Below are 13,786 nucleotides of genomic sequence, written 5' to 3' on the forward strand. Positions count from 1 at the left end.
TATATGTAGTAAGGATCGTCATAATTCTTCTCTGCCTCTTTTGCACTCTCCAGACCTTCTCTGATGTTTTCAATTCTCTTCCACGACTCGTAGGTTGCGTACGCATCTATCGCTGCATACTCAATGAGGTAATTTGGCAGTGGGCTAATCCCCCACAGTTTATGGTCTTCAACTCTATTGATCTTATCCTTCATCTGTTTGTAGAATGGGTGGATCACGCTACCTGCAACATCAGCCAAAGAGTGGTACCTCTTTCTTCCCTTGAAAGGAACTCTCCATTTGCGCTGGATGTTGACGTACTTGTCGGGGTTGATCTCCAAACCAGAACTTCGCAGCATCTCTTTCTCACCTTCAATACTGAAGCTGGCAAAGGTGTAGAACCTGTCCTCCTTCAGGAACGGGCGCAGGCTCTTGGGCCTGCAGGGGGATGGCACATTTAAGGTCGATTCATCAAGTATCGATCAAGTACATGCTTATATAGTATGTATAATTCATGGACGAAAACATTTCAGAAACTGCTACGCAGAGTTCAGAAATAAAATACAAGCACAACATGTTATTTTTATTTTTGGAATTTACACTTGAACCAATTACCTATCCACTTCTTAGCCACGTTAACACATCAATTCAAGAAACTGAACTACACTAGAACATGAAATATGGAAAATACACTAGAACAGAAAATACGCTAGAACATCGAGTTTAGAAAATAATCTCGTACATCAAACCCATAAATTAATCTAGTGCATCAAATACATGAACTGATCTGGTGAGTCAAGTTCAAAATCTATTGTGCTGCATCTACTTCAGAAACTTCACTGATACATCAACTCAATAAACCAATCTAATCAAATTTCCGGGTGAAAAGATAATTAAACAGAAGCACGGAGAGGTTGAAACTATAGGATGGTTCACCATTTTGTTGCCGCGGTGATGTGATATACCAAACAGAGTTCCTCCATGCATAACTGTAGAACCGCTGCCCTCTGCGGAGGTTGGTCCTCCCTGGTATACTCGACATCAACGCCGATGTAGTGAGGGTACAAGCCACAGACCCTCTTCAGGATCCTGCTGATCATCTTGTCGGCTTCCTCAGGATTGCTGGTGCATACGACATCCAGCTTTTCCTTGCCGTGGATCTCAACCTCCTTGAGGTGCACTTTGTTGTCGTGCTTCTGACCGGGGACCTGAACGTCGTCGACCTCCGTGCTCTGGTCGGACGTCTCACCACGGGGACGCTTGGCAGATGGTTCCTCCGCCATTATGCTCCTCCAGCGATGGCCGCCTTCACACAGAGATTGTGAGGAGATGCTAGTTGAGATGGAACAACAATAGTGTTTTCGGAATTGAGTGGCTATGGAAGCACAGTTACCCTTTTCTACCAAGGTCTAGGTCATGGAGGAGGCGGTTGGACGCGGCCTCGTCGTGGTAGAGAGGGCGGAAGACATGCGCTCGTCATTGCTGTGCATCGAGGCAACCGCCGAGTGGCAATGCTCGTGGTTGGCGGGAAAAAGCAACTGTCAAATCGTCCGATTAAGCACGTAACAAATGTTATTGCTCACACCTTTCCCGGTGCACGCCGCTACTACCACACGACCAATGCTGCACAGACTTCACACATGTGGACCCACAACCCATACTCTCTGAGTACTATTCGCACCGATGCCTCTACTACCAAACTTCCCAACGCATCACTCTCACATGCCCGTAGCGACACACGCTCGTAACTCTAAAGACTTCACAACCGTGACTCTCTGAGTAAGTCTTCAGATGCATGCCCCTGCCACCACATATTTGTGCACAGAGTTGATACCAGTGCCTCTAAAATTCCAACGTCGGTGCTTGTAGAGCCTGATGTTCCCTGCCTCACACGTCTACTAAGATGCAATAGCGAAAAAAAACAGGTGACACAAATCTTGATACTAAAATCAGACCGTCGAAGATTACATACGGTTCCATCATTTCCATTTATCCCACCTCCACTACTCTCTTCCTTCCTCTCTTCCACAGCAAAATCTCGAAACATTCCACAGTCACAGAAGATCTCCTCATAGGTTCATTACACCAAATTCAAAGTAGAGTTCCCCTCGCAAAACAACCGCCACCACGATTCGCCAACCACATACCCACTTCGAGATACACACCGTCAAACGATGCGCCCAACAACACAAAGTACCCACCCGATGACGACGAAGCAAAGACTTCAACACCGCCGGCAGAGATTACAAAAAAAACGAACAGACAGAATCGATCGATGGAAGCGAGAAGCCGAACACAAGCAATCGAATGTAAATAACAATCTATCCCATTACATTCCATTCTCCAGGGACAACAACCCTATCCACCACAAAAAACAGAGTTTTGCACTATCCAAAATCAACTTGTCTCAAAAATTGAAGTACCGTACACATGACATTTAATAGAAATGCTACTGCTCCCCGCTGTGGAATTTTCACCACACGAAATGTGCTTAAAACTACTACACCTGCCACTTCACTAACTATAGTACCTCAAACGATCCAAATACTTCGAGCATACTGAGAGCTCAAACTTGGTAATTACACCAGATTTTCTCTGCCCGTTGTCCCTTGATTGTAACTATTTTCAAGTTAAGTGCCTCGTGTCCGTCACAGCACTGTTTTTACTTCAGTGCCCCCTGTACCAGAATCCGTGCCTCCTGTACATTCTAAGCCCTGCCTCATGTGCGTACAACCACGTGCCTCGCATGACACTTGCCGTGACTCCTACGGGGCCTGTCGTGCCACACCCACCTCACTTCACAACCTTGGTTCTGTAACCAAGTAGTCGGACCCATGCCTCTGCCGCCACAGGTTTGTGCATCCAGAGAGTGCACACCCGTGACTTAAGAAAACACACGTACGTACCTGTTGTGGATTCACCTTTTTCTACCTTCCATGCCTGAACCAACGTGCCTTTGTCGTTCCCGAGACTTCACAACCATGCCTCTTTAACCGAGCATTCTAACACTCGAACCCATGCCTCTGCAGCCACACGTTTGTGCATCCATAGAGTGCACACCCGTGACATGAGAAAACACACGTACGTGCCTTTTTCGCTCCCGAGACTTCACAACCATACCTCTTTAACCAAGCATTCTAACACTCGGACCCATGCCTCTACAGCCACACGTTTGTGCATCCATAGAGTGCACACCCGTGACATGAGAAAACACATGTACGTGCCTTTGTCGCTCCCGAGACTTCACAACCATGCCTCTTTAACCGAGCATTCTAACACATGCCTCTCCCAACGCACTCCTGTACTACATCCACAGGGTTGATACCCGTGCCTCGAGAAGCAGCATGTCCGTGGCTGCGTTGGCTTCATTTCCATGCATCCACTGCTTAAATCCGCGCGCCTCACACAACACTGGCCTCCTGTGCCTGCGTCAACGTGCCTGTAGAACCTGCACTTCAGTGCCTCGTGTGCCTGCATCCACATGCCTGTAGAAAGGCTCCACTTCAGCACTACCATGTGACTTCACAAACGTGGTGCCTTCACTTCTTTGCCTACACGTACATGCACCCACGTGCCTCACGTGGCACTCGCCCAGGCTCTTACGTGCCCCGTAATGCCACACCCACGTGACTTCACGAACATTGTTCCGTAACCGAGTAGTCGAACCCATGCCTCTCCCGACACACATTTGTGCATCCAGAGAGTACACACCCGTGGCTTGACAAAACACACGTACGTGCCTGTTGTTGATTCACCTTTTCTGCCTTTCGTGCCTGAACCAACGTGCCTCACATGCCTAACAAAACATGCGCCGTGACTCTTACATGGTCCCACTGCCACGCCCGCGTCGCTCCCGAGACTTCACAACCATGCCTCTTTAACCGAGCATTCTAACACATGCCTCTGCCACCGCACTCTTGTACTACATCCACAGGGTTGGTACCCGTGCCTCGAGAAGCAGCATGTCCGTGCCTCTATTAGCTGCATTTCCGTGCCTCCGCTGCTTACATCCACGTGCCTCATACGACACTGGCCTGACCCGTGGTTCTCTAACTGCCTGTAGAACCCGCACTTCCGTGTCTCCTGTGCTTCCCTCTAGAAGTGCCTGTAGAATCCACACTTCCGTGCCTCCTGTGCCTGCATCCACGTGCCTGTAGAACCTACACTTATGTGCCTCGTGTGCCTGCATCCAAATGCCTGTGGAGAGGCTCCACTTCAGAACTAACAATATCAACACTAAAAAAAATACTGTAGCACAAAAAAAACACAAGCCAAGCATAACGAATCTTGATGCCCAAACGGACGGCTGAAGATTAGAGACGGTTCGATGGTTTCCATCTCTCCCTCCCTCTTCTACTACCTTGCTTCCCCTTCCGAAAAGTAAATCTCGAAACCTTCATCACTCCCGCACGCTCTCCTCCTTCCTTCTACACACAAACATAAACTCGAAATCGAGTTCGCGTCACCGGACAACCGCCACCGCGTTCGCCAACCACACTCAAATCCGACAAACAAACAACCACACTCTGCCCGCGACAACACCAATAACCCCGCCAGCTGCGGCGACCGACGGTGTCGGATTTCGAGTTCCGGCAGACCCTTGAGGTTCGAACACTGGGGTGCGCGCGGAGATTTCGCCTCCTACCTACCTGCACCCCTCCGCCTCGCTAAGATCTAGGCTATGGGAAGAACGACACAAGGGACACAAGGTTTATACTGATTCGGGCCACCATTGTGGTGTAATACCCTACTCCAGTGTGTGGTGTGGTGGATTGCCTCTTGGGCTGATGATGATGAACAATACAAGGAAGAACAGCCTCGCGAGGGTCTGTTCTTGGCTGGGGGGGGGGGGACGAACTGCTAGGAGGAGTTCAGTCACCCTTCTCTCTCTCTCTCTCTAATTTCGATCTTCTCTTCTTCGTCCTCAGCCTCCCTCTCTCCTCTCTCTACCTGCCTACCCTGTGGGTGGCTGGTCCTATTTACAGAGGCCCTAGTCCTCTTCCCAAATATCGAGCGGGAAGGGAGCCAACAATGGCAGGCTAATTTGAAGGGGGACAGCTAGTACTAGCTATCCTGACAAAAGTAGTCTTCGCCTGCACAAAGCTCTGGTGGTGACGCCGTCTTGGGCCGTCTTGCAGTCCTCCTGGTCTTTGTCTTGTTGCACCGAAATGGCAACCTTTGCCTGATGCCTCGGTACTCCGCGGCTGCGCTTGCTCCCTTTGCACCAAAGAGGAAAGGAGGACACTGCGCGGGCTGGCGCCCGCCTGGCGCCTTTGGTCGTCATGGCTTGCGTCACGGGCACCTCGTGAGGTACCCCGCCTTGATCTCTCCGCCTCCTCGCGAGCCAGCCTAATGAGGCCGTGCCTGAGGAAGCTCCGTGTCGTTCGCCCCGCGAGGCTTGGCCTCTCGCGAGGGTCTTGGGTCTGTGTTGATGAAGATGGGCCGTGCTGGGCCCCCCTTTGAGCCACGCCGCAGGCCGCAGGCAGGCAAGTCTGGGGACCCCCGTTCCCAGAACGCCGACAGACGGCGAGGACTTCAACAGCGGCGGCGGAAATCACAACAAAAAAGGAGCAACGACACAATAAGCGGATGGAAGCGAAAAACACAGCTCAAGCAACTGAAGGTAATTATCATTCTATCCCACTCCATTCCACCGGGTAGATCGTAGTGATTTTTCCACTTCCAGGAACAGCAACCCTAGCCACCGCTACCAAGGAGTTTTCTAATAACCTAAATCAATTTGCCTAACAAATTGAACTAGCGCAGAGATGAGATTTAATAGAAATGCTACTGCTCTCCGCCCTGGGATTTTCGCCATAAGATTTGTGCTCAAAGGTAAAAAAAACCTGAAACATCAGTAACTAGAATACGTCCATAGATCCAAACCCCGCAAGCATCCTGAGAGGCCTAAACTGATAACCGTATGAGATTTTCTACATCCCTTGTCCGGTTAATGTAACCGTTTTTCAAATTAAGTGCCTCTGCTGTGAAATACTGTGAACAAAGAATAGATGTACCATGTGCTTCTATGGTAAAACAACCCGTGCCTCTCTATCCATGCAAATTTGTTTTCACATCACACAGGTTTTTTTCCTGTGACACTCGACTCTGCTTCTAACACCTGCCCATTTTTTATGCAGCAATGACAAATCCTCACGAAGAAGCTAAAACGCAGCAAAATACTGACGAAGACCCTACTGAAGAGCATGCAAATCAGCAAGCTCCTGTCAAAGGTTTGAGCAAAAAGTCTCCACTGTCCATCTACAAAAAACTATATTGAGAGTTATTAATAACTTAACTGCTATCCTTGACAACAATAACTTAACTATGTCTACAAATAAAACTACCTACCACTTTTTATATATTTCTTTATAGAAAACATAAAAAATGTTCACACACTATCTTATTTTTAATTCAAAAACAGTTTAACTTACTCAATAAATCTTGAACTATCATTGATGATATTCTTCCAATTATGAAATATCACCTGCAGAGTGCATTTTTGTCTCAGAAAATGCTTCACCCTAACTTCACTACCCCAGCTGCACTCATAACCTTAATTAATATTTTCTTCGATCCCGTGATTAGCTCAATCGGTAACAATAGTAGTAACCTATCTTAACCCAAGAAAATAAAACTAAAAATCCCCTTTGGGAGTTTCACATTCCTTATGCATAATCATGGAAGACATATATTTTAAATGTGTATCAACTATTTTCGGACAAAAAGAACATCATTTTTTGTTACCTAGTCATTATACAGGACACGAAGACGGTGATATTCATAGCGCAGGAACAGGCAGCATGACACCTCATTCATCAGAAAAGGACACAGAACAAAACATGAGGAACAAACCACCTGCAGAAGAAATGATAACTTACACCAGGCTCAACAAGAATAAACATCCAGCAACAAGCAAAAAAAGAGGAAATCAGATACAAGCACTGTTTTTACTCCTGGAGCAAAAAGGCTAAAGCAAAAGGACAATGCTGAAAACATCATCGACACTAGTACCTTGCAGAATCAGCCATTACCTCTAATGGTACCCCCGCCAACATCACCAACCACCACGAAGAAACAAGCTAAACGCAAGAAGAAAAACAAATGACGAAGGGTAGAAAAAGAACAAGACGATACCAACAGCAAAGGTTCAGATACCAATGATGACGGCGATGACAGGGAACATGATGCAGATTTCATACCTATAGACGACGATGATGCCGACGAGCATGACACCGACGCAGAACATGACGACAATGTAAAAACACACTTATGTACTAATTTTGAATACCACTATTAAGGACTCAGGATCTAACGTTCCTTTCTAACGAAACCCTTTCATTTTGTCTTATGAAACAGAACAAATCAGGACAGAAGGACAGAAAAAGAAGAAAGACAAGCGGAAAAGAATTGGCAGCACCAACAGTTGACGAAGAACAACAAGAAACAGACGAAGAGAAATGCCAAACCAAGGCAGGGCCAGCATTCGCTCATGTCAAGAAAGCATGGAATTTACTTAAAGACCGTCATAGGGAAGATATTAGGACGGCAGGATTTGGCAGCATAGAGAACTGCAAAATAACGGGCTCCATCTGCAGACCACTTGCAGCACACATCTACGACAACCTGGACATAGAAAGCATGACAATAACCTTCGGTGATGGTACCGAAGACAAGAAACTCAAGATTACCAAGGAAGCTATACACAAGGTGTTTGGTTACCCAAACGGCACGGAAAAGTCAGCACCAAGGCCAGCGAAGAGCCCAACTTACAATGAAAAAACCGATGTCGGACCTTGGCTTCAAACATACAGATTTCAGGCCAAAAGAACTGTTCGCAGAGCTAAATAAATTGGTGGAACTAGATGACGAACAGTCAAACAGGAAATCAGTTAAAATATTTTTCCTTATTTTTTTCCACAACGTTGTCTGCGGGTCAAGCGCCGCTATCTTCGCCCGACAAGCTATAATGGTAGAGGACATGAACTATCCAGAGATGGCAAAAATGGATTTCTGCGAGGTAATCGTCGAATGTATTAAGGAAGGAGCCAAGATATGGCAGAAACACAGAGACTTGCCTCAGGAAGAAAAGAACAAAAAGCATGTCAATGGTTTGTCACAGGGGCCAGTAATCATGTACCTCGACTCCCTGCTGCTGCCAACCGACACAAAAGAAATGCGGAAGATTGCAAAGACAATGGACAAGACCTCATTACCACGAGCAAACCATCTCAAAGAGAGTGACCTAGCGAAAATAGCTAGAGCAGACATGAAAAGGGACGGAAAAGCACGACCAAATGACTATGAATTTGGCAAAATACAGGTATAACTATATTGTACATAAATCAGTCCTTCCCTTTTTCAAAACGGTTTCCATTCTAATTAACTACATTCCACCAAAACGATGCAGACATGGAAAGGAGCATCAGAGGGGATCTTCTATGCCAACACAGTATCAACTTTGTCTTCAATTCGGCAGATAGCAGGAGAATATCGCAAACAACAGCAGCACCAAAACATGACCAAACAGCTACCACCTCCACCCAAATGCCGGCGCGAACCACGTGTCGGCACCAGTGGAAGCACGGAACCAAACAAAAGCATCAACACAGAAGCAGAAGAAAGATTCCAGAGGATAAACAAATTGTTGCAAAAAGTACGCCATGAAGTAGAACAGATACCCTCAGTAACCACCAGGGCTGAAAACCAATGCAATGAAAAGGAAAAAATACTGGATGAAAAAAACAAGAACCTAGTCATGCAACAAACAATTGCCCTGATGGATTCATTGGAACAACCCAGATAGTTTCAGGACATAGTTTGCACAAGGTACCTGACAGACAACGCGACCCTGCAGACACTAGAGCAAGCAGATCCAGCAGCCTCAAGTAGACTAGACGATGCCAACCGCACGAATGAAATCGTAGCCACAACAGAACCAAGAGAAAGGAGAAAAAAAGAAAGAAGAAGAAGACGAAGAGAGGAAGAGAAAAGAAAAATCAAGGGACATAGGCATTGCCAAGAACAAGATAAAGCGGCAAAACAGGTAAGTAAATACTAATGCATGGTGCCATGCGCACACTAAAGCAAACCCCTGTTTTCATACCTAAACTGAAAAGAACTGCCTCAATGCTTTCAGGAACGTACCAATAGCACGCCAGGCCAAGATGAACTCCAACAGCAGGATGGTGTCAACAACCCCAAAAACACGAATGAACACAACAAACAAAGCAACCTCACAGCAGACAATGCTACAACAACAACTACCCCAACACAAGCACAAGATACGATCGACGTCAGAACCTGTGAAGAGGTCAGTATGAACATCCATTTTTCCTTTCAAAACCAGATAGAGTTATATGTGAACTAACAAACCTCCAACAAAATTTAGGCTCAGCTGAAGAACAATCAACTCAGCAGCCCAACCAAACAAATGCAAGAGCCTAACCCACAATCAACCGTTAGCATAACAAACAACAAAGAAGAAGAAAACAATGAAGAGAAGGTAAACTTCCATAACCCACTATTACCGACACCGAAAACTCATAAATGGCAAGAAAGAAAGTGAACCACAAACTCATATTGTTTGATCTCCAGGTATCACAAGCACTGCAAGACCAAGAGACAACCCGTGATAAAATTGAACCCCATAGTGAACCTCAAACAGACGAAGGGGTCACACAACAGGAACTTTGTGTACAAGAGATTTCCAGCGCCACAACATTGCAGATCACCATCACGAGTACAAAGGAGAAAGCGCAAGACATCCCAGCAGATGAGAAATAAGAGACTGTTATACCTGACAAAGAAACAATAGATGCATGCACAAATAACCCAGTCATCAACACGAAGGTAAAAATTCAACAACAACAACCACTTTTGAAAATATTTTTTTGATGTCTGAACTACCTAATACACCCCGCCACGTCAATACAAAGATTATAAGGGATGGCTCAGCATTTTCTTTGAACAAATGCAGGAAACAAACGAGTACGCTGATCTCGAAGATCAAGAACTTCAAACAACAACATCTGAAGAGGTTGAAGAGGTGAGGTTACAAAGCTCAGACACAAATGAAGTTCAATCTATAATTTCATTTTTTATTAAACAAGAAGAGGATGCAAGCAAAAGCACTGGCATAGACATTCAACAAGAAAAACTAGAGGACAACATGAGACAAGGAGAAGCCGTAGTACAAGGAGTAGACAGTCCTGCAACTCCAGAGATAGAGGTCTTATAAAAAAAATTGTAACTGAAACAGTCAGAAATGCACCCATTTCTTAAATATTTTTTGTGATGGTGCAGACACAAGAAGCTCAAGAAACCATCAACAATCAAGACCATCAAAGACAACCAGGGGAGCCCAATGAAGAACCCAAACATGTTCTTCAAACAATAGACAATAATTCCACTGAAGAGCAAGCCACAAAAAATTCACTGACCAAACAACAGGTACAAGAGACAGCAGCAGCGTCAACGACTGAAAAGGTAAACTTACGAAACCTGCAACTATGAAATTATAAAATTGCTGCGTGCAGAATAAAATAAACTTCAACCTAAACCACATTTGTACTCACTCTAATGCACTCTCACTTTGCCGCCTCTATGTTTGAACAGCTGCAAGAAAAAAAACAAGGTCAGTGACGATGAACAGCAAAATAAAGAGAAAGAGAAGGACCCAAAACCACCACTGAACGAAGAATCAGCAGTAACAACAACAAATACAGAGGTGAAAACACATAACACCTCTTCATGAACTTATAGTTGAAAAACACGCATTTGACATTTCACTACTTTCTTGCATAGCAGAGAGAGGAGACCAATGAGCAAAAGGAGGACACTGAAGAAGGGCAATATGTTCTTCAAAAGGCAGCCATCAACGTAATAGAAGACCAAGCCCAAAAATATTCACTCACCGAAAAACACGCAGCAGAGACAGCAGCAACAACAACGACTGAAAAGGTAAAGTTACATACGTTGGTCCTATCAAAGTATAAAATAGCTATGTGGAACCTCAAATGCACTGCCACTTAGCCACCTCTGTGTTTCAAAAGCTACAAGACAAAAACGACGGCACTAGCGATGAACTACAAAAGAAAGAAGAAGAAGATGCCCAAAAACCTCCACTCAATGAATAACAAGCACAACATTCAGCAGCAACGATTGAGGAGGTAAAGTTACATAAGCTGATTCTACGAAAATATAAAGTAGTTCCATGAGAACTGAAATGCACTCAAACTTAGCAACCTTTATGATTGAACAGTTGCAAGACAAAAAACATGACAGTGACGATGAACACCAAAACAAAGAACAGGAGGACACCCAAGGAACTACACTCGACGAAGAACAGGTGGAACAGTCAGCATCACCAACGACAGCTCAACAGGTGAAGTTGCACAAAATATTTCCACAAAATTACATGACTTAATCACAATCAAAATAGCTCAAACAACGCACCAAACAATTTGTTGTTTTCCCATAACATCTGCTATAATTGAAATAAAGTAGCAAGTTAAATTATTTCAATGCTTTTTTAATGATAACGCAGAAACACGAAGAAGGCGACCATGGAGATACAAGCAATGAAATAGACACACACATTGTTCCAGAGAAAGAAGAAGAAACCATCGAAGAAAACCCTACACCGTTGTACGATGCCAATTCCCCTGGCAGAGAGGTCGGTGCCAACCAGGTCGAGACTAAAAAACAAGACGGAAAAGACCACCAGCAAGACATGATGGTTGACAAGGAAAAACATGATGCTAAGAAAGACACAGACGACTCATATGAAGATGCAGAAAAAAACTGAACAAAAGGGTACAATGCAAAAAGAAGAACAAAATATGCCACAACAAGCAGAAGGAGAACAAGAAAGGAACAACACTGGACATGACATATCTTCTAGCATCGAAACAGGCAAGACAATATAAACTTAATTGCTATCTTGTGATCTTGTGACTTGGAGTTATTTATATTAAATTCAAAATCATCGCAGGCAAAATGGAGAAAGGGGACAAACATAGTGATTCCGTCAAAAAAGCCATCGAAGACCTCTACAACGCTGTATGCAAGCCATGGGCACAGAGAGAAATGTAAGTTCATGAAACTAACACAAAACACATTATTACACACGATCATTTTGACTGTATCATGTGTAAACTAAAACATTTTTATAAATATACAGGGATGAGGTTTTCATTACAACGAACAAGTTTGATGTCAATCTAGGCCATGTCGCCGAAAGTTTCAAGGTCAGTAATTCAATACGCACCGAAGCAATCGAGCCCATGCTAACAATCTTGAGAAAACAACTAAATGGCACATGGAGGAAGATTCTGTCATTAAGAAACACTGTAAGTAAAGATCACGGCAAAAGAATCACGTTTAAAACAATATATATGACTTTATAACTGAACTTACAAATTCCCTTTGTGTATCTGTGACAAAACAAGCAGCACTTGATAAAGGAAGCCGCCGACGAAGATCCAATGTGCTACAGAAATAATGATCAAGAACACAATAGAAAAAATTACTACCTGCCAGGCTTACATCATTTTTCAACATGCAAGAAGATGAAAAACTGCAAGATTATAACATGGTAAGCAGATCAGCTTGCGTATATGTTATGAAACGTTATCTTTTTATTTTATGTTTCTAAATATAAGAAGATATCCAAATATTTTCTTTTTATTTTTTGTTTTGCAGTTCCTTCTACCATGTTCGTTGCGCGGGTTTGAGCAAGACGAAAATACAAGTCATTACTTCACCATTACAGTTAACATGCAAAAACAGCGCTTTAAACTCCTTGACTCGTCAACTGCATATCCAGGCACAATAGAATTCTTCCACAATGTAACCAGCAAATTAATGAAAATATGGAAGCACGTAAGCACAGAGCTATAACTTTCACAAAAAAACATTGACCATTTCAAAAGGGTCAAACTGCAGGTGCCACTTCAAGGAGAAGAAACATAAGCACTTCCAACATTTCACTTCTTTGATTTTTTTTCAATACAAGTTTCACTACTAAAATTACTGAAATTATTCTCTTGTTTCGTCTTTTCAATGCAACAATTACCACTACCATTGCTCAAACATTTCTCTTTTTTCCGTTCCTTGAATACAATAATCTTACTAGTAACATTCCTCTACATGCAGAATGGACTGCGCATTCTATATGTACATGAACCTGAAGCACTACTCCAATGATGGAACATCAGCAACCTTAAAGCCAGAACAAGTACCAGAGTTGAGGAAAAAAAATTCTATATCAATTAATCAGTCAACATAGAGGGAATACCAAACTATCATTAATCAAGTGTACAACAGGTTAGTCTTTTCAGAAACTAAATCTTACAATTTTGTCACACTAGAAGAAGTAATATTCTTTTTAAAAAATATTATTATTTGATTCTAACAAATATGCTGAAGTATGAAGTTGATATGGGAGATAAAGAATTGCGACAGACAGAATGTTGCATACTAGAAGAGTTTCCGCCAAATCTCGAGCAGAAAGAACATATTATGCGTGCGACAACCACAAAAGAGCATGAAGTTATTGATATATCCAGTAAACACAAAGAGGTTATGGATGTCAGCAGCCACGCCATCGCCCAAGAATCTTGCACAGACCACGAAGAAAAGGATCCACCAATAGAACCAGATCAACCACCACCAGACGATAATATACCACACCATGCTGAAGAGGGAACGGACGAGCAAAATATTAACAGCAATATCCCGAGCACAGAGCAACCTGAACAAACAGGAACTGATTTAAAAGAGGATGACAGAAGCAACTACGTAC

Source organism: Triticum urartu, chromosome 7 (assembly GCF_003073215.2).
Source record: "Triticum urartu cultivar G1812 chromosome 7, Tu2.1, whole genome shotgun sequence".
Taxonomy (NCBI): Eukaryota; Viridiplantae; Streptophyta; class Magnoliopsida; order Poales; family Poaceae; genus Triticum; species Triticum urartu.